This window comes from Leuresthes tenuis, unplaced genomic scaffold (genome assembly GCF_036924035.1).
Source record: "Leuresthes tenuis unplaced genomic scaffold, fLeuTen1.0.hap1 SCAF_16, whole genome shotgun sequence".
Lineage (NCBI taxonomy): Eukaryota > Metazoa > Chordata > Actinopteri > Atheriniformes > Atherinopsidae > Leuresthes > Leuresthes tenuis.
In genome coordinates this window covers 1,246,520-1,268,070 of record NW_027325370.1, presented here as the reverse complement: position 1 = coordinate 1,268,070, position 21,551 = coordinate 1,246,520, and the positions used below count along the sequence as shown (strand labels likewise).

Sequence of the window (21,551 nt, the reverse complement as noted above, 5' to 3'; positions counted from 1 at the left end):
CTGCATCTGATGGAGCTTTAACCTGCATCTGATGGAGCTTTAACCTGCATCTGACGGAGCTTTAACCTGCATCTGATGGAGCTTTAACCTGCATCTGATGGAGCTTTAACCTGCGTCTGACGGAGCTTTAGGCTGCATCTGATGGAGCTTTAACCTGCATCTGATGGAGCTTTAAGCTGCATCTGAAGGAGCTTTAAGCTGCATCTGAAGGAGCTTTAACCTGCATCTGACGGAGCTTTAACCTGCATCTGATGGAGCTTTAAGCTGCATCTGATGGAGCTTTAACCTGCATCTGATGGAGCTTTAACCTGCATCTGATGGAGCTTTAACCTGCATCTGATGGAGCTTTAACCTGCGTCTGACGGAGCTTTAGGCTGCATCTGACGGAGCTTTAACCTGCATCTGATGGAGCTTTAACCTGCATCTGATGGAGCTTTAACCTGCGTCTGACGGAGCTTTAGGCTGCATCTGACGGAGCTTTAACCTGCATCTGATGGAGCTTTAACCTGCATCTGATGGAGCTTTAAGCTGCATCTGAAGGAGCTTTAACCTGCATCTGACGGAGCTTTAACCTGCATCTGATGGAGCTTTAACCTGCATCTGATGGAGCTTTAACCTGCATCTGACGGAGCTTTAACCTGCATCTGATGGAGCTTTAACCTGCATCTGATGGAGCTTTAACCTGCATCTGACGGAGCTTTAACCTGCATCTGATGGAGCTTTAACCTGCATCTGATGGAGCTTTAACCTGCATCTGACGGAGCTTTAACCTGCATCTGATGGAGCTTTAACCTGCATCTGAAGGAGCTTTAACCTGCATCTGACGGAGCTTTAACCTGCATCTGATGGAGCTTTAACCTGCATCTGATGGAGCTTTAACCTGCGTCTGACGGAGCTTTAAGCTGCATCTGACGGAGCTTTAACCTGCATCTGACGGAGCTTTAACCTGCATCTGACGGAGCTTTAACCTGCATCTGATGGAGCTTTAGGCTGCATCTGACGGAGCTTTAACCTGCATCTGATGGAGCTTTAAGCTGCATCTGATGGAGCTTTAACCTGCATCTGATGGAGCTTTAGGCTGCATCTGATGGAGCTTTAGCCTGCATCTGATGGAGCTTTAACCTGCATCTGATGGAGCTTTAACCTGCATCTGATGGAGCTTTAGGCTGCATCTGATGGAGCTTTAGCCTGCATCTGATGGAGCTTTAACCTGCATCTGATGGAGCTTTAAGCTGCATCTGATGGAGCTTTAAGCTGCATCTGATGGAGCTTTAACCTGCATCTGATGGAGCTTTAGGCTGCATCTGATGGAGCTTTAACCTGCATCTGACGGAGCTTTAACCTGCATCTGACGGAGCTTTAAGCTGCATCTGATGGAGCTTTAACCTGCATCTGATGGAGCTTTAACCTGCATCTGATGGAGCTTTAAGCTGCATCTGATGGAGCTTTAACCTGCATCTGATGGAGCTTTAGGCTGCATCTGATGGAGCTTTAACCTGCATCTGATGGAGCTTTAACCTGCATCTGATGGAGCTTTAAGCTGCATCTGACGGAGCTTTAACCTGCATCTGATGGAGCTTTAACCTGCATCTGATGGAGCTTTAACCTGCATCTGATGGAGCTTTAACCTGCATCTGACGGAGCTTTAAGCTGCATCTGACGGAGCTTTAACCTGCATCTGGTGGAGCTTTAACCTGCATCTGACGGAGCTTTAAGCTGCATCTGATGGAGCTTTAACCTGCATCTGATGGAGCTTTAAGCTGCATCTGATGGAGCTTTAACCTGCATCTGACGGAGCTTTAACCTGCGTCTGACGGAGCTTTAACCTGCATCTGACGGAGCTTTAACCTGCATCTGATGGAGCTTTAACCTGCATCTGATGGAGCTTTAACCTGCATCTGATGGAGCTTTAACCTGCATCTGATGGAGCTTTAACCTGCATCTGATGGAGCTTTAACCTGCATCTGATGGAGCTTTAGGCTGCATCTGATGGAGCTTTAGCCTGCATCTGATGGAGCTTTAACCTGCATCTGATGGAGCTTTAAGCTGCATCTGATGGAGCTTTAACCTGCATCTGATGGAGCTTTAGGCTGCATCTGATGGAGCTTTAACCTGCATCTGACGGAGCTTTAACCTGCATCTGACGGAGCTTTAAGCTGCATCTGATGGAGCTTTAACCTGCATCTGATGGAGCTTTAACCTGCATCTGATGGAGCTTTAACCTGCATCTGATGGAGCTTTAAGCTGCATCTGACGGAGCTTTAACCTGCATCTGATGGAGCTTTAACCTGCATCTGATGGAGCTTTAACCTGCATCTGATGGAGCTTTAACCTGCATCTGACGGAGCTTTAAGCTGCATCTGACGGAGCTTTAAGCTGCATCTGATGGAGCTTTAACCTGCATCTGGTGGAGCTTTAAGCTGCATCTGATGGAGCTTTAACCTGCATCTGACGGAGCTTTAAGCTACATCTGATGGAGCTTTAACCTGCATCTGATGGAGCTTTAACCTGCATCTGATGGAGCTTTAACCTGCATCTGACGGAGCTTTAAGCTGCATCTGACGGAGCTTTAACCTGCATCTGGTGGAGCTTTAACCTGCATCTGACGGAGCTTTAAGCTGCATCTGATGGAGCTTTAACCTGCATCTGATGGAGCTTTAAGCTGCATCTGATGGAGCTTTAACCTGCATCTGACGGAGCTTTAACCTGCGTCTGACGGAGCTTTAACCTGCATCTGACGGAGCTTTAACCTGCATCTGATGGAGCTTTAACCTGCATCTGATGGAGCTTTAACCTGCATCTGATGGAGCTTTAACCTGCATCTGATGGAGCTTTAGCCTGCATCTGATGGAGCTTTAACCTGCATCTGACGGAGCTTTAACCTGCATCTGATGGAGCTTTAAGCTGCATCTGACGGAGCTTTAACCTGCATCTGATGGAGCTTTAACCTGCATCTGATGGAGCTTTAACCTGCATCTGATGGAGCTTTAACCTGCATCTGATGGAGCTTTAAGCTGCATCTGACGGAGCTTTAACCTGCATCTGATGGAGCTTTAACCTGCATCTGATGGAGCTTTAACCTGCATCTGATGGAGCTTTAACCTGCATCTGATGGAGCTTTAACCTGCATCTGATGGAGCTTTAACCTGCATCTGACGGAGCTTTAACCTGCATCTGATGGAGCTTTAACCTGCATCTGATGGAGCTTTAACCTGCGTCTGACGGAGCTTTAACCTGCGTCTGATGGAGCTTTAACCTGCATCTGATGGAGCTTTAACCTGCATCTGATGGAGCTTTAGCCTGCATCTGATGGAGCTTTAACCTGCATCTGACGGAGCTTTAACCTGCATCTGATGGAGCTTTAAGCTGCATCTGACGGAGCTTTAACCTGCATCTGATGGAGCTTTAACCTGCATCTGATGGAGCTTTAACCTGCATCTGATGGAGCTTTAACCTGCATCTGATGGAGCTTTAAGCTGCATCTGACGGAGCTTTAACCTGCATCTGATGGAGCTTTAACCTGCATCTGATGGAGCTTTAACCTGCATCTGATGGAGCTTTAACCTGCGTCTGACGGAGCTTTAAGCTGCATCTGACGGAGCTTTAACCTGCATCTGATGGAGCTTTAACCTGCATCTGATGGAGCTTTAACCTGCATCTGATGGAGCTTTAACCTGCGTCTGATGGAGCTTTAACCTGCATCTGAAGGAGCTTTAAGCTGCATCTGACGGAGCTTTAACCTGCATCTGAAGGAGCTTTAAGCTGCATCTGATGGAGCTTTAACCTGCATCTGATGGAGCTTTAGCCTGCATCTGATGGAGCTTTAACCTGCGTCTGATGGAGCTTTAACCTGCATCTGAAGGAGCTTTAAGCTGCATCTGACGGAGCTTTAACCTGCATCTGATGGAGCTTTAGCCTGCATCTGATGGAGCTTTAACCTGCATCTGACGGAGCTTTAACCTGCATCTGATGGAGCTTTAACCTGCATCTGATGGAGCTTTAACCTGCATCTGATGGAGCTTTAACCTGCATCTGATGGAGCTTTAACCTGCATCTGACGGAGCTTTAACCTGCATCTGACGGAGCTTTAACCTGCATCTGATGGAGCTTTAACCTGCATCTGATGGAGCTTTAAGCTGCGTCTGATGGAGCTTTAACCTGCATCTGATGGAGCTTTAAGCTGCATCTGAAGGAGCTTTAACCTGCATCTGATGGAGCTTTAACCTGCATCTGATGGAGCTTTAAGCTGCATCTGACGGAGCTTTAACCTGCATCTGACGGAGCTTTAACCTGCGTCTGATGGAGCTTTAACCTGCATCTGATGGAGCTTTAACCTGCATCTGACGGAGCTTTAAGCTGCATCTGATGGAGCTTTAACCTGCATCTGATGGAGCTTTAACCTGCATCTGATGGAGCTTTAAGCTGCATCTGACGGAGCTTTAACCTACATCTGATGGAGCTTTAACCTGCATCTGATGGAGCTTTAACCTGCATCTGACGGAGCTTTAACCTGCGTCTGATGGAGCTTTAACCTGCATCTGATGGAGCTTTAACCTGCATCTGATGGAGCTTTAAGCTGCATCTGGTGGAGCTTTAACCTGCATCTGATGGAGCTTTAACCTGCATCTGATGGAGCTTTAACCTGCATCTGATGGAGCTTTAACCTGCATGACCCCTGACCCCAGAGAGGGGAAAAGCTGCTGCACAGATTGGCCTCTAAGTGTCCTGGACTGCTGCTCATGATCTGTAACCACCTTTAGAGGTGTTGCACTCTGTGCCAGAATGTAACACGGCCTGCAGGTGCAGACTCACCTGAACAAGCTGCTCAGACTCTCACCGACATCCAGGCTTCCCAAATTACCTCGAAAACATCCAAACAGATTGAAGCCATTCCTTCTATTCCAGCTGTAAATGGCATAGTTTTAAAGAGGAAACAGCATCTGATCTGATCCACTGCTCATGTGACAGATTTTCCAGTAAACATGATATCATGTTGCCTCGGTTCTGCTGCATGGGATCCGATCAATAACAAGATAACAACATGTCTCCAATCACTGATGGAAGGAGCAGAAAACATGAGTCTGATTACTGATCGATAATGAGGGCGCAGGGCTCTCTAATCGTGGATCAATATGAGGTTAAACAAGTACAGGAAGTCAGCAGAACACAGTCTTACAGTCACATTTAATCTAATTTACACATTTTAATCAAATAACTTGTCCACCGTGAGTTTTGGTTAGTTTTTAACTAATTTCAGGAATTATTTTCTTTATTCTCTCACCTCACCCTCCTTTCTGCTTCCTACATTCACTCTGGACAGTTTCCTCTTTCCTACATCTGGAGCCCAAACTACCCAAAAGAAAACCAGGAGACAGGAAGCAGGGAACAAAGACTGACTGATGAACAGGTGACTGCAGCTGTGATGATGGGCCACAGCACATCAGGTGTGTGTGGAAGAGCCGAGGAAAGCAAACTAAAGCAGAATAAACTAGAAACTGAGATAAGATCAAACATGAACTCTTCCCTAAACCAGGGAACCAGAACGGAACTCAGAACTCACTTTATCAAGCCTGAGAGAAACCCAGCCCTCATCACTGCTGACACCCTGGTTTCCATTCCAAACACTTCCTGCTAGCTGAATGAGTTAATAGCCAAACACTTCCTGTTAGCTGCATGAGCTAATGGCGTCACTGATAGCTGCATGAGCTAATGATGTCACTGATAGCTGCATGAGCTAATGGCGTCACTGATAGCTGCATGTGCTAACGGCGTCACTGTTAGCTGCATGAGCTAATAACCAAACACTTCCTGTTAGCTGCATGAGCTAACGGCGTCACTGATAGCTGCATGAGCTAATGACGTCACTGTTAGCTGCATGAGCTAATAACCAAACACTTCCTGTTAGCTGAATGAGTTAATAGCCAAACACTTCCTGTTAGCTGCATGAGCTAATGGCGTCACTGATAGCTGCATGAGCTAACGGCGTCACTGATAGCTGCATGAGCTAATGACATCACTGTTAGCTGCATGAGCTAATAACCAAACTCTTCCTGATAGCTGCATGAGTTAATAGCCAAACACTTCCTGTTAGCTGCATGAGCTAATGGCGTCACTGATAGCTGCATGTGCTAACGGCGTCACTGTTAGCTGCATGAGCTAATAACCAAACACTTCCTGTTAGCTGCATGAGCTAACGGCGTCACTGATAGCTGCATGAGCTAATGATGTCACTGTTAGCTGCATGAGCTAATAGCCAAACACTTACTGTTAGCTGCATGAGCTAATAACCAAACACTTCCTGTTAGCTGCATGAGCTAACGGCTAATGGTAGAAACAAGATTCCATGTTAATGTGGGACTTTCAGCCTGTTTTATTCAGGGCGGCTTGTTGCGGTTTTGCGACCGTGGTGCTAAGAAGTTAAACGTAATTACAACAGCCACTGGGGGGCGCTGTCTAATACAATGTATGAATGAGTTAAGTTAAGAAGTTGGAATAAGCTGATACACCAACAATATATGGGGTCATTTTTCATAATTCAACAAGATGGTTTCCAAATAAATGCTGATGTGCTCTTTTAAATTAAACCCTTTGCAGGAGCATGAACGGTACAGCTGAGGTGGAATCAGTTATCCACACGTTTGTACTCTGACTGAAGCTAACCATTCCCACATCTATTTCTGAGGCCAAAACTGCTTGTAACCTGAACCTCGATGCAATGCCGGAACCATCTAACAGACACAAGGTCCTCACAAGGCCTACAATTTATATTGGTCCTCTTATAGATACGTAAACAAGCGGAGTACACACACACAAACGCCCACGCCGTGATGAAGGCACGTGGCCGATCTGTCTGAGTGTTTGTGTGAAACCATTAGACGACCATCAGTGAGCAGCACTTCACTGCAGCAAACTCAGACACACATTACAGTTATTATAGGACGTAAGATTCAGCAGCAAACACAGAGAAACCTACAGAATTAACAGAAAATGTCCGTCTGTGGATCAAAGTGTCAGGATTCTTTCATCCATCCACTTTCTGGCACTGATCCAGAGTCAGGTTGCCATGTTCCAAGGACAGATGAGAGATCTGATCTCTTCTCTGGATTCTGGGACCACCTCTGGTCTCACTGCTCAGACAATCCCAGAGGAGGAATCTCTGCAACTCTATGATGGAAGCTGGTGATACGTGGAAATACATCAAGAGACAGCCTGCCTGAGATGATTCATCAGAACTCAAATGCTTCATTCGGATAAGATTGGACCCCAAAGAAAAGGCGAAAACACAGATTTTTAGATATGGGGAAACCAGATATCTTCCCTGAGACCATCGTTCTGCAGCTGGAAGAAGCATAAACGGGACGTTTTTGCCTGTGGAGTAATTCTTTCAGACTTAAATTAATAATCAATAAAACATCTGCCCTCAGCTGCCGGAGCTCCTTCTTTACAAACCTGGCAAATATCTGAAAATAACCCATTTATTCCAGGCTACAGGTGTCATCTTTTATACTTTTTCTTTCAGTGAGTTTAGTCAAACTCTTCTTCTGTGTTTGTGTTTGGTGCTAAAATAAGTTTTGACAAAAAAATGACCAATAAATATACCAAAAGTCAGATCATGAGGCAAAACGTTTTACTTTGACCAACTGTCAGATATCTTATGTCTCAGAACAGCGCCGCCCTGCTGGCAGCCTGCTGCAGCAGCTCTTGACCGACCGAGTCTTTCTTCTTCAGAGCTTTCTTCTGTGAAAACGTAGATTTCTGAAACATGTTTCCGAGGAAGGACTTCTGCTGGGAACTGCTGAATTTTTGCATCTGTTAGGATGCGTAACCACGGCAACAGGAAAGCTGTTCACAATTACAGAAATGGACTAAATATATCTTTTGCACTTTGTACCTCAAATACTGGAACATTTCTTTCATATCATACGTGATATGTCCTAATATGACCATATTAATATTATATATCATATTTATACAATATTTACATATTCATAGCATATTATTTGTCCCATTCTGTGTTTTTATCTTTTATTTTTTTACCTTAGTTTTTTATCTTATTGTATATCGGACTGCTATGACATCTATCTATCTATCTATCTATCTATCCATCTATCTATCTAATCAAGGTGAGTTAAAGAGGAGACGTCTCGGATGCAGAGCAGGAACAAAACAGAGAAAAAGGAGAAAGTTTAAAGCATTTCTTCCTCTGATCATCAGGGGAAATGTGAGATCTCTGGTGGATAAAATGGACGAGCTTGGAGCCCTGATGAGGACACAGCAGGAATATCAGGCAGAGACCTGGCTGCAGGAACAACTCTAACCGGGGGCTCACACCAAAAGCGTCGTGAGCGGCTGTGGTCGCTCACAACCCGCCGCTTCTACTTCTTCTGCCGCCGGAAGTGGCCAAAGGGGCGGGGCTTATATGTATAGCAACTAGCATATATATATAATAATCCATCCATACATCGGTTCCCTCTTTCACCATGGATCGTACTCTGGGCTCTTTGTGTTTCTTTGTGTTTGCGCTCTGCCGTTTTCCGCCTTTTTTCCGCTTTTTTCCACCTTTTTTCCACCTTTTTTCCACCTTTTTTCCGCCTTCGGAATCCAGATCGGCCCTAATTGGCTGTCGTCGCGTCGCATCACTGCTCATTTGCATAAAGCTGAGCCTTTCTCAACTCTTGAAGCTCACAACGCCAGCTTACATTGAAAATTAATGGCAGCTGGCTGCTCACGCTGCTCACAAAATGCCCGCTTTTGTGTGAGCCCCCGGTTAGAGTTGTTCAGAGATCAATTTCAGATTCCAAACATTCAGAGAGTGTTGGCAGAGACCTGGCTGCAGGAACAACTCTAACAGCTCTCTGCTCAGCTTTAAGACTATCCGGGCAGACAGAGACTGCAGACAGAGTGGAATAGTTTACCGCTTCATATCCGGTCGTCAGAAGTTTTTAAATCCTCTCTTAAAAGCCACCTTTCCTCCCAGGCTTTTCGGACCTGGGTGTTTATACCTCCTGCTGAAACTGTCTTTGTGGAATTTATCTTTGGATTTTATTGTTTTCCATTAATTTAAAACACTTTGGTCAACCTCGGTTGGTATCAGGTACAGATAAACATGAGCCTGACCTTTGGGATCAGAAAGTCTTTTCTTTTCATCAAAGGAGGCAGAATTATCTCTAAGAAGTTCTGTAACAGACCAGCAGATGTTGACTGACTGTCGCAGGCAGATTTTCAGATGATTCTCCGTGTTTTATTGGTTCCTGCTTTGATTTGGGTTTTTTATGATGTCACATTCAGATTCAGTGCAGTTTCTGCAGCTTCAGTCTTTAAAAATAAAAGATGGAGTCCACAGAAAGCCTCCTGGGCTTTTCTTCTGCTTTCTTGCTGCTGCTTCCTTTCTCACTCAGTCAATCTCTCTCTTTCTTTTTGAAATCTCACCTCTGATGTCATTCCTCCATCAATGAATCCATGTCGACCTTTCATTTGAACTTTATCTGTCGGCTTATTTTGTGCAAACATGAGCAGGAAGTCAGGTGACACTCATTTGTTCGTCGGTTATTTTCTACCGAAGAGGTTAAACTGCTGGTTTGGAACCAGTTCTTCCTGTTTTCACCACCTAAAGATTAGAACCAGTCCAGTTGAAGCAGCTCTGAACTGGACTCTCACCAGAATCTGCTCAAAAAGGGTGCCTTTAAGTGCCTTTAAGACTTTGAAGATGACAGAACATGATGGCTTTTCATCTCTTTGGGATTTTCTCCTGCCCAACATTAGGAAAGCAAATGTTTGGGAGCTTTCGCCTTCAGCTTCTGGCCACATTTCACCGTCTCTGAGTGGATCCGGTTCCTATATTCATGACTCTCATTTCAACTCATTTCAGCAGAGTGTTGTACACCAGGAGAAGCATCATTATCTCAGAGTAACTGAGGATAATGACTGTATTTCTGCTCCGCTGCAGCCAACAGACGGATCACCACTTCACTCAACATGTTTCACACAGATGGCTTTCACTACTTTCTCCACAGGTTCATAGTTTGCTGTCACACCAGAAGATTTTAACGGCAGAATGAGACTCAGAATGGATCTGGATCAATGTTCAGACAACATCCAGCACCGGTCGGTTTCCCACGGCGGCTCATTACTTGAGTTTAGACTTTTTAAAGTGAGCACTTAAGTGCAAAGAGACGGCAGAGCCTGCATGAACATCCCTGGACCCTGGACTGGTCCCTGAGTAACGCCTGAATGATGCATATCTAAGTGCTGTGTCCTGACTCCGCGACCCGTTCAATCTCAGGGCGTCGAATACGTCTCAGAGATACCCACAAGGTGCCCAATAAGGGCACCAAACAAACCGGAAGCAGCATCGTTAGATGCAGACAGCAAACATTCAGACGTACCGATGAACAACCAGCAAGGATCGGATGAGTTACCGGGGGCTCACACCAAAAGCGGCGTGAGCGGCCAGCTGCCATTCATTTTCAATGTAAGCCGGCGTTGTGAGCTTCATGAGCTTCAAGAGTTGAGAAAGGCTCAACTTTATGCAAATGAGCAGTGATGTGACGCGACGACAGCCAATTAGGGCCGATCTGGATTCCGAAGGCGGAAAAAAGGTGGAAAAAAGGCGGAAAAAAGGTGGGAAAAAGGCGGAAAAAAGGTGGAAAAAAGGTGGGAAAAAGGTGGAAAAAAGGTGGGAAAAAGGTGGGAAAAAGGTGGAAAAAAGGTGGAAAAAAGGTGGGGAAAAAGGCGGGAAAAAAGGTGGGGAAAAAGGCGGGAAAAAAGGTGGGGAAAAAGGTGGGAAAAAAGGTGGAAAAAAGGCGGGAAAAAGGTGGGGAAAAAGGTGGAAAAAAGGCAGAAAACGGCAGAGCACAAACACAAAGAAACACAAAGAAGGCTGCCAAGAGTACGATCCATGGTGAAAGAGGGAACCGATGTATGGATGGATTATTATATATATCTGGTAGTTGCTATACATATAAGCCCCGCCCCTTTAGCCGCTTCCGGCGGCAGAATTAGAAGCGGCGGGTTGTGAGCGTCGTGAGCGGCTGTGGTCGCCTGAGGCCTGAGTTTAAGAACCGTTTGGGACACGTGTTTTTAACTGTTTTTACTCTTCCGTTTGTTTTAGGAAACCAAAACCTTGGTTAAGTTTATGAAAAGATCCAGATTTTTTCCTCCAGCTTCTGTTGAATTCGTAACGTCTGGGTTGGTGACAGCATGAGAACCGGCTGGACTTTTCCACGCCGAACCACCCTGAGCTGAGCGTGGCTTTCTTTTACCACAGAGCTCCGTAAACGCCTTCAGCTGAAGCCTCACATCAGCAGTTTGGACAGAAAACAGACAAATCCTGACCAGATAAATTCCAAACACACAATAACTGCGACAATCAGAGCGCTCAGAAAGCTCTACTGTAAATCTTTTGTAGCTTTTATGTAACAGTGACATTATTAAATGTGATGGAGGAACAAGCGAAGTCCTACAACAACAGAGTCCGAATCAAAGCAGGTTCAGCTGCAGCAGCAACGCAAAAGGAGGGTTCTTCCTCTGCTTTGGACTCAGCTCTCAGTCCAGTTTCAGCTCAGCTCTCAGTCCAGTTTCAACACATTCAGCTCAGCTCTCAGTCCAGTTTCAGGACATTCAGCTCAGCTCTCAGTCCAGTTTCAGCACATTAAGCTCAGCTCTCAGTCCAGTTTCAGCACATTCAGCTCAGCTCTCAGTCCAGTTTCAGCTCAGCTCTCAGTCCAGTTTCAGGACATTCAGTCCAGTTTCAGGACATTTAGTCCAGTTTCAGGACATTCAGCTCAGCTCTCAGTCCAGTTTCAGGACATTCAGTCCAGTTTCAGGACATTCAGCTCAGCTCTCAGTCCAGTTTCAGCACATTAAGCTCAGCTCTCAGTCCAGTTTCAGCACATTCAGCTCAGCTCTCAGTACAGTTTCAGCACATTTAGTCCAGTTTCAGGACATTCAGTCCAGTTTCAGGACATTCAGCTCAGCTCTCAGTCCAGTTTCAGCACATTCAGCTCAGCTCTCAGTCCAGTTTCAGGACATTCAGTCCAGTTTCAGGACATTCAGCTCAGCTCTCAGTCCAGTTTCAGCACATTCAGCTCAGCTCTCAGTCCAGTTTCAGGACATTCAGCTCAGCTCTCAGTCCAGTTTCAGGACATTTAGTCCAGTTTCAGCACATTCAGCTCAGCTCTCAGTCCAGTTTCAGGACATTCAGCTCAGCTCTCAGTCCAGTTTCAGCACATTCAGCTCAGCTCTCAGTCCAGTTTCAGGACATTCAGCTCAGCTCTCAGTCCAGTTTCAGGACATTCAGCTCATACCTGCAGCTCTCACACAACTCAATCAGACTCCTGCAGCTCAGATGTGGATCATTCTGTCCACAAATGCTCTCTTTCTGCCGTTTAAATAAAGTTTTCTACAAACGACAACATAGTCGAGCTATTTAAGGAAACCTTTGTTTTTTTTTTAGATTAAACTTGGACGCAGTCTCACTCAGACCAACCTGCTTCAGCACCAAATATGGATGATGAATCCACGCCTGAAGCAGCAGCTCCATTCGCTCCAGTTTGACGGAAGCAGCAGCTGATTCAGCAGATTTAAGAAGCTCTTTAACAACAAAACTTGTTCTTCACGACGTGTTTTTATCCTCAGAAACGTCCCAGCAGCTGGACTTAACTTTTAAAGAAGTGGTCGGACGACAGCTGCAGAAGGTGTGTGAATATTAATGAGCACAATGTGTGCACGTGCGTGTGCATGTTCAGCCAGGTGTGTGTGAGTGCTAAGCGCCGATAACAGCAAACACACAGAAGTTCATCACTAATTCATACAGCCAGATGACAGCAACGTGAGCGCACACACAAACGTGCACTTTTCTCAGTCTGTTGCCAGTCAAACGAACATGTTTCCAAGTTTCTGAGTCCCTGCACCCGCCGTCCCGTCCCTGCTTCTTATTCTATTCTCAGCAGTGTATCTGGAGCAGTTTGCATCCTACTTACCGCAGCTGACGGCTGGGAGCAGCCGGGCAGGAAACAGCTGGAAACAGCTGGATGGACACGGGAGGATGGAGGAGGAATAACAAAAAGGAGGAGGAAGAGTTGCTGTACTGTCTCAGATCTGTCCTGCTCTGCTGCCGCGGCAACAACCACATCTCCTGTCATCCTCCTCTCTCCCTCCGACTTTCTCTCTCTGAGGCTCCGCCTCCTTCCTCTGGCTCCGCCTCCAGCTTCACTCCTTTGTCATCTCTGAGTCCCTCGATGCTTCGTGTCCTCATGCACACTCACATGCACTCACACACATTCACACACACATGCACACACGCACATTCACACACACACACATGCACACACACACATGCACACACACACATGCACACACACACATGCACACACACATGCACACACGCACATTCACACACACACACGTGCACACACACATGCACGCACACACACGCACATTCACACACACACGTGCACACACACATGCACACACACACACACGTGCACACACACACGTGCACACACACATGCACACACATACATGCACACACACACATGCACACACACACACACGTGCACACACACATGCACACACACACATGCACACACACACACACACACATGCACACTCACACATGCACATTCACACACACACACGTGCACACACACACATTCACACACACATGCACACACATACATGCACACTCACACATGCACACACGCACATTCACACACACACACGTGCACACACACACATTCACACACACACACATGCACGCACACACACACATGCACACACACACATGCACACACACATGCACACACACACATGCACACTCACACATGCACACACGCACATTCACACACACACACGTGCACACACACATACATGCACACACACACATGCACACACACACATGCACACACATACATGCACACACACGCACATTCACACACACACACGTGCACACACACATGCACGCACACACACGCACATTCACACACACACACACGTGCACACACACATGCACACACACACGTGCACACGCAAATTCACACACACATTCAAACACAAACGCACACACACACACACACACACACACACACTCACATGCACACACACACATTCATTGTATTCCTTTAAATCCACCATTTAATTGCATATTTTTACTCTTTTTATGCAAAGTTGACGTTTTATTTTCATGAAAAATAAGAACTTTTCTCCCTCATCATCACAGTAAAATCCTGCTTTATTTTCCCTTGAAAAATCATCATTTTCATGTTAAACGTCGTCTTTAAACTGAAAGATTTAGTCAGATTTTTATCTTTTTACAGCGTTCCGACGGATGCTTTTCGGGAGTCAAAAGAGGGAGAATTTATTCACAGTCTGTAGATTCAAGGAAGGAATTTAATAGCAGCAAACGCCAGATTCTCTTATCTAAAGTGACTCCCTTCGATTTCTCTGAAGACGCCGTCCTTTGGCTGCAACAGATCTTCTAATTACCCTTCAGGGGTCCTTTTAGGCTCTTTTCTTTGTCTAAATGTTCAAATCTATGCAGATGATGCAGTTATTTTCAGAAACTGTCCAAGAAGCATCTTTAATGGTTAAAACCGAACATTAAGGACACTTATAGTTCCAAACATAGCTTTAGCTGAGTTAGGTCACTGGTTATTAGTTTTTCATGTAAATCTGTACGTTCCTCTTTTATTTTTATTTGGATTTGTGATGTTTTCATAGACGTAAACGATCAGTCTTATCATGACTCAGCTCCATTTTCTCATGTGTTTCTGTACGAATGTTCATTAACTTCCTTTCTCCTGATAAAATTAATATCATTATTGAAGCAGCGTGGGATCATCTTGACATCTTTACTTATTTCTGACTGGTGTTTGTAGCTTTAGCTTCATCAAACGCTGCTGTTGAGATGAGACTCGGTCCGATACCTGTTGGCTGAACACAGAAATGTGAGTTTTGATGTGCCGGGAGGTGAATTTAGAACACAATGGGATTGTCTGAACTGTCTCAGGTCGGGTTTCTTTTCCTCAAATACAAGAAGGAAACACAATTAGCTGGAGCACTTAGTCAGACAAAACACTTTCCACACACAGTCGCTCACATAGCCGGACACTGGAGCTGCATGCTGAAACATTTAAACAGCAAAGGAAGCTCAACAGCAGGCAGATCTGAGCTCAGGAGCGTTGATGCCATTTCAAGACAAGTTATACTCATTTTTCATTGGCCAAAAAGTACGACAAAGCATGGGAATAACAACCCATTTGCTGCTGCTAACTGATTATATCTCTGCTAACGAGTTAGCTTTCGTTAGCTGTTAGCTTATTAGCTTCTTTTACTTTTCTGCTTGAAGCTTTTAAATAAAATCTGTAGTTGTGAGACTGTGTTGGTTAGCATTGTAATTAAACCTCTGACCCTCCCCCAACAGTTTATTTTTGTGATAATCATACAGTTTTTTGTTTTCAGTTAGCATTTACCTAGCCTACATAATTAGCATTAGCACAAACTCCTCGTCTTCTTCTATTTCCCTGTGACTCTGCTTCCGTTAAATCATCTGTTTCCTCCTTCAGACTCATTCAGGAGGCCTCATTCTGTTTTACAGCTCTTTGTCAGTCAGCTCTGGGTGCGTCGCTGCATACTTTCATTTACAGATGATTAGCTCAGATGCATTAGTTGTTCAAACAGTATTTCTACATGTGACTGATGCAGAAATCCTCTGTTGCTTCTGCCTGAGACGTTCACTGCCAACAGAAACGTTGTTCAAAGCTTCTGCAGAGAGCTGCTCACAGAAAATATGAACGCCACTCATGAACATGCTCATTTTAATGTGTTCGTGCACGATAATGGGCCCCAGGTAGGATTTTTGTCTCCAAACATAAAGCATTTTGCTTGTTTTTGAAGTTTTCTTTCTTTCTCTCAGTTATTTTTGTGTTAATTTCATGTTAATTGTGACAATAGGTTTGCCCCTGACTGCTGATTTGGTTCCACTGTTGTTCTTTTACCACAGTTTGATACCTTTATAGCTCATAATAGATGCAAACCGATGACTTTGTGAGCTTGAAGGCAGTCTAATGTTTGATAGTTTGGTCCAATGTGAACCACATGCAGCTTCCACACATTAGAAATATACAAAGTCAAAATGATGCCTGGTAAAAAGCAGAAAACATCACCAAACTGCCCGGAGGAGCTCGGCCACACAGCTCACGATGAGACAGAGTTCAGTTCCAGTTAGATATTAATAATGAATGCAAAGAAAACCCTGGACAGCTGTCACTCAGTTTGTCATCAGGCTGCAGCATCAAACTTTGATGTTTCTACATCACTTGAAAACCCCGTTTTGCTTTTTCTACTTGGATGAAGCTTTAAAGGCTCAGTTCACTCACGTATTGAAAATCTCTGACACACTTCAGCACGAACAGATGCTTCACAAAGCTCTGCTCGGCTCCCTTTAAGGTGCAGGTTTGTGTCCAACAGAGCGGATCACATGACTTTCTTCAGCGCGACTCCTGTGAAAAACATTTTCTCTGGTGATATAACTCTGAAGAAAGCTGCTCGGAAGGAAGGAAAAACGATCTAACTGCCGAGGAAACAGTCGCCAGGAGAGTCACATCTGCATTATTTATACACAATGGACTGAAACGTGAAAAATACACGTGGCCCTTTAACCCTCGGGGCCACTTTCAGGATCATTTCGCTGCCGCTACATTTATTCACAGATTTTGTAGCGGCTGTGGATTCAAAAGAGAATTAAACAGGTTTTGTGTGTCATAAATGACGATGTTTCAGTAAATTTTGTTATTATTAGAACACAATGGGTTTGTCTGAACTGTCTCAGGTCGGGTTTCTTTTCCTCAAATACAAGAAAGAAACACAATTAACGGCTCAGAAACGGTCAGAAAGTCTTTCCTTCAGCGACACTTTTGAGCCTTTTCTGAAAGGTGGCTCCAAAGTTTTCCAACATCCTTCCACATTCAGCCAAAAGCTTCTCATTTACTGACATTTAAAACTAAACACGAGTGGTTGTCTGTGTCTAAATGTCTCTCAGAGCTCTTGTTAATTAACCGGTTTAGCTTATTTTTGATAGGAGCGGTCAGAGGTTTGGACGCTGATTTAAAACCAGCAGATTTAGTCGGGCGTTTGAGTCGGAACAACAGTTTTCATCTCGTCCTGCTTCCATTTGTCACTAAAGACTGAGCGGTTGTTGTGTTGTTCAGGCCAGTTGGATCGATGGGAACACCAATGTGTGCATAGGTAGAGACACGCTGAACAGATACATATATAAAGTAAATCAATGGTTAATCAGGACGTGGTCGGACTCCAGGGGCAGTTTAAGTCGTCGTTACTTCTGCGTTCCCTCAGGAAAACTTGGGTTCGCATGAATGTTTTAACGTGAATCAGTTTTAGGGATTACGACACGCAAAGAAGCTTTTCCTACAAGTAAAAGTCTGATTGGAGCTTAAACTTTCCTTAAAGAAAGGCTAAAGAATGTTTTTATAGCACAACATGATCAGAAGTCTGAAGCGAACGCAGTTCAGGAGCAAAGCAAAGACGGAGAGGAGGGAGGGTCAGAGGAAAGGCTTTTTATGGACCTATTGATCGCAGGAGGAGACACACTCTGTTCATTAATAATTCAGCGTGGCCCGGTGCAGCCGGGGAGGAAGGATGAAGAGAGGGAAGGACCGAACAGAAAAAGGAGGAATCTAAAGAAAGAACGGAGGACAGATGAGCTCATGCAAACCATGATATTCCCTTACGTGTGTGTGAGCTCTATTAATAGGCACCAGTGGTGAGTGGACTGACATTTCCCAGACAAACGGGGAACTCCCAGAAGTCCGGAGAGTTCACCGAGAGCAGGCCGGAGTCAGAGAGTCAGACCGGAGTCGGACCGGAGTCAGGCCGGAGTCAGGCCGGAGTCAGAGAGTCAGACCGGAGTCAGGCCGGAGTCAGGCCGGAGTCAGGCCGGAGTCAGACCGGAGTCAGACCGGAGTCAGGCCGGAGTCAGAGAGTCAGACCGGAGTCAGACCGGAGTCAGAGAGTCAGACCGGAGTCAGAGAGTCAGACCGGAGTCAGACCGGAGTCAGAGAGTCAGGCCGGAGTCAGAGAGTCAGACCGGAGTCAGAGAGTCAGACCGGAGTCAGAGAGTCAGGCAGGAGTCAGACCGGAGTCAGACCGGAGTCAGAGAGTCAGACCGGAGTCAGAGAGTCAGGCCGGAGTCAGACCGGAGTCAGAGAGTCAGGCCGGAGTCAGACCGGAGTCAGACCGGAATCAGGCCGGAGTCAGACCGGAGTCAGACCGGAGTCAGGCCGGAGTCAGACCGGAGAAAGACCGGAGTCAGAGAGTCAGACCGGAGTCAGAGAGTCAGACCGGAGTCAGACCGGAGTCAGACCGGAGTCAGACCGGAGTCAGACCGGAGTCAGGCCGGAGTCAGAGAGTCAGGCCGGAGTCAGACCGGAGTCAGACCGGAGTCAGAGAGTCAGGCCGGAGTCAGACCGGAGTCAGACCGGAGTCAGAGAGTCAGGCCGGAGTCAGACCGGAGTCAGACCGGAATCAGGCCGGAGTCAGACCGGAGTCAGAGAGTCAGGCCGGAGTCAGGCCGGAGTCAGAGAGTCAGACCGGAGTCAGAGAGTCAGGCCGGAGTCAGACCGGAGTCAGGCCGGAGTCAGACCGGAGTCAGACCGGAGTCAGAGAGTCAGACCGGAGTCAGAGAGTCAGACCGGAGTCAGGCCGGAGTCAGACCGGAGTCAGAGAGTCAGACCGGAGTCAGACCGGAGTCAGACCGGAGTCAGACCGGAGTCAGACCGGAGTCAGGCCGGAGTCAGGCCGGAGTCAGGCCGGAGTCAGACCGGAGTCAGGCCGGAGTCAGGCCGGAGTCAGACCGGAGTCAGAGAGTCAGGCCGGAGTCAGAGAGTCAGGCCGGAGTCAGACCGGAGTCAGGCCGGAGTCAGGCCGGAGTCAGGCCGGAGTCAGGCCGGAGTCAGACCGGAGTCAGGCCGGAGTCAGACCGGAGTCAGAGAGTCAGGCCGGAGTCAGAGAGTCAGGCCGGAGTCAGAGAGTCAGACCGGAGTCAGACCGGAGTCAGGCCGGAGTCAGGCCGGAGTCAGGCCGGAGTCAGGCCGGAGTCAGAGAGTCAGGCCGGAGTCAGACCGGAGTCAGGCCGGAGTCAGGCCGGAGTCAGACCGGAGTCAGACCAGAGTCAGACCGGAGTCAGACCAGAGTCAGACCAGAGTCAGGCCGGAGTCAGGCCGGAGTCAGGCCGGAGTCAGAGAGTCAGGCCGGAGTCAGACCGGAGTCAGACCGGAATCAGGCCGGAGTCAGACCGGAGTCAGACCGGAGTCAGGCCGGAGTCAGACCGGAGAAAGACCGGAGTCAGAGAGTCAGACCGGAGTCAGAGAGTCAGACCGGAGTCAGACCGGAGTCAGACCGGAGTCAGACCGGAGTCAGGCCGGAGTCAGAGAGTCAGGCCGGAGTCAGACCGGAGTCAGACCGGAGTCAGAGAGTCAGGCCGGAGTCAGACCGGAGTCAGACCGGAATCAGGCCGGAGTCAGACCGGAGTCAGGCCGGAGTCAGAGAGTCAGACCGGAGTCAGAGAGTCAGGCCGGAGTCAGACCGGAGTCAGGCCGGAGTCAGACCGGAGTCAGAGAGTCAGACCGGAGTCAGAGAGTCAGACCGGAGTCAGACCGGAGTCAGGCCGGAGTCAGACCGGAGTCAGAGAGTCAGGCCGGAGTCAGAGAGTCAGGCCGGAGTCAGACCGGAGTCAGACCGGAGTCAGAGAGTCAGACCGGAGTCAGGCCGGAGTCAGGCCGGAGTCAGGCCGGAGTCAGACCGGAGTCAGGCCGGAGTCAGGCCGGAGTCAGGCCGGAGTCAGACCGGAGTCAGAGAGTCAGGCCGGAGTCAGAGAGTCAGGCCGGAGTCAGACCGGAGTCAGGCCGGAGTCAGGCCGGAGTCAGGCCGGAGTCAGGCCGGAGTCAGACCGGAGTCAGACCGGAGTCAGGCCGGAGTCAGACCGGAGTCAGAGAGTCAGGCCGGAGTCAGAGAGTCAGGCCGGAGTCAGGCCGGAGTCAGGCTGGAGTCAGACCGGAGTCAGAGAGTCAGGCCGGAGTCAGGCCGGACAGTGCAGCTTCTTCTTTGTCTGATCAAGAACAATAAAAACTAAATCTAAACTTGGATGTGAAGTCAAAGCTGCTGAGGACGAACATGAACATGCCAGTAAAGAGGAAGGCCAAGGGGGGAACATGCAGAAGAAAAAAGAGATGGAAACATTGATTAGCTGTGCTGATTTCAACAAAAGACTTAAATAGATAAAGACTTTGATCCTATAAACAGTCTCTGGCTGGAATGAGCTCACAGGGAGCAACGTTTGAGTGATTCAAGCGAAACATTTCTTCAGTGCTCCCTGTTTTGGTGTAAAACTTGCTGTAGGAAGTGAATGCTGTGAGGCTACAGTTATGAAGACTGTTCAGTCACATAGAGCCGTGGATCACTGTGTATAAACCAGCAGTGACTCATCCTTTTAAGCAGGTGAAGCAGTCAGTGATGGATTTAAAAGATGAAAAGAGTCCTTCTTTAAGTCCTTGTGCATTCAGTTTAATTCAGTTTTATTTCTATGGCACCGAATCACAACAAATGTCATCTCAAGGCACTTCAGTGAAGCAGTTTAGTCCAATTCAAGTCTATTACGATCCAACTCACTGTAACAATCACAATCCAATCAAGTCAAACTCATTTAAATCCAATTCAGTCCAATTCATACAGAAACAATTTTTAGAAAAGTTGCTAAGGAAACCAACAGATTGCACCAAAACGTCTCTTCTATGCAAACCCAGTCCTGAGTGCACACAAGGCGGCGGTGGAGAGAAAAACTCTCTTTAAATAGCAAGAAATGTCCATCAGAACCAGAACCAGGAAGGGTGGCCATCTGCCTCAACCAGCTGAGGGTGACTGAAAATGGACCAGTCATGTTGCTCCAAACCTTCTGGTTCCCTTTTCTTTATTCTGTGCATTCAGATGGGAGATTACAGCAGTAAACTGAAGACTTTAACAATGCAAAAGCTGAATTAATCCAGTGTAAATGAGTGAAAATGACTTTACTGAACGTCTATAGGAGGACAAAGAGGTTCTATTCCTCTGACAGCAACATCAGAACAGTTACATCAACATCCCGGACAGGACCCCAACTGTTGTAGGCCGCAACTAAAAGTGGTCACTGGCAGTGTTTATGAAAATACTGGTTTTGTTAAGGTAAGAACTGCAATAAAAGTTTAAATCTAGGGGACTCAGGCATGCATTTTTATCAACAGGTGCAGCATCATAGGGACATTACAGCCATCCGCCACCCAAAGACAAGTCTTCTGCCACTGTTCAGGCTCTTATAGACCAAACACTCCTCTCCTCATATCACCAGCCACAGAACAAACAAAATATCCCCCAAACAAACTGCAAAGATGACTTCCAACTGCCAGCCTGGGTGTAAAATCTGCACAAGAATACACAGCTCACCAGAGCAGAAGGGGTAATACGCACGTTAGACAGTAAACACAGTAAAAAAATGCAAATATGGA

The 21,551-nt window shown here is 46.8% G+C and overlaps 2 protein-coding genes across 4 annotated transcripts in view; both read right to left on the bottom strand.

The window, feature by feature from the left end:
- kcnd1 (potassium voltage-gated channel, Shal-related subfamily, member 1) overlaps positions 1-13,042 on the bottom strand; it is a 95,600-nt gene extending 82,558 nt beyond the window's left edge. The window contains exon 1 of the mRNA XM_072367057.1: positions 12,981-13,042. The gene's annotated coding sequence lies outside the window, so the exon portion shown is untranslated. The remainder of the gene's footprint in view (positions 1-12,980) is intronic.
- gripap1 (GRIP1 associated protein 1) overlaps positions 1-21,551 on the bottom strand; it is a 265,294-nt gene that overhangs the window by 180,195 nt on the left and 63,548 nt on the right. The gene's annotated exons all lie outside the window — the stretch shown is intronic.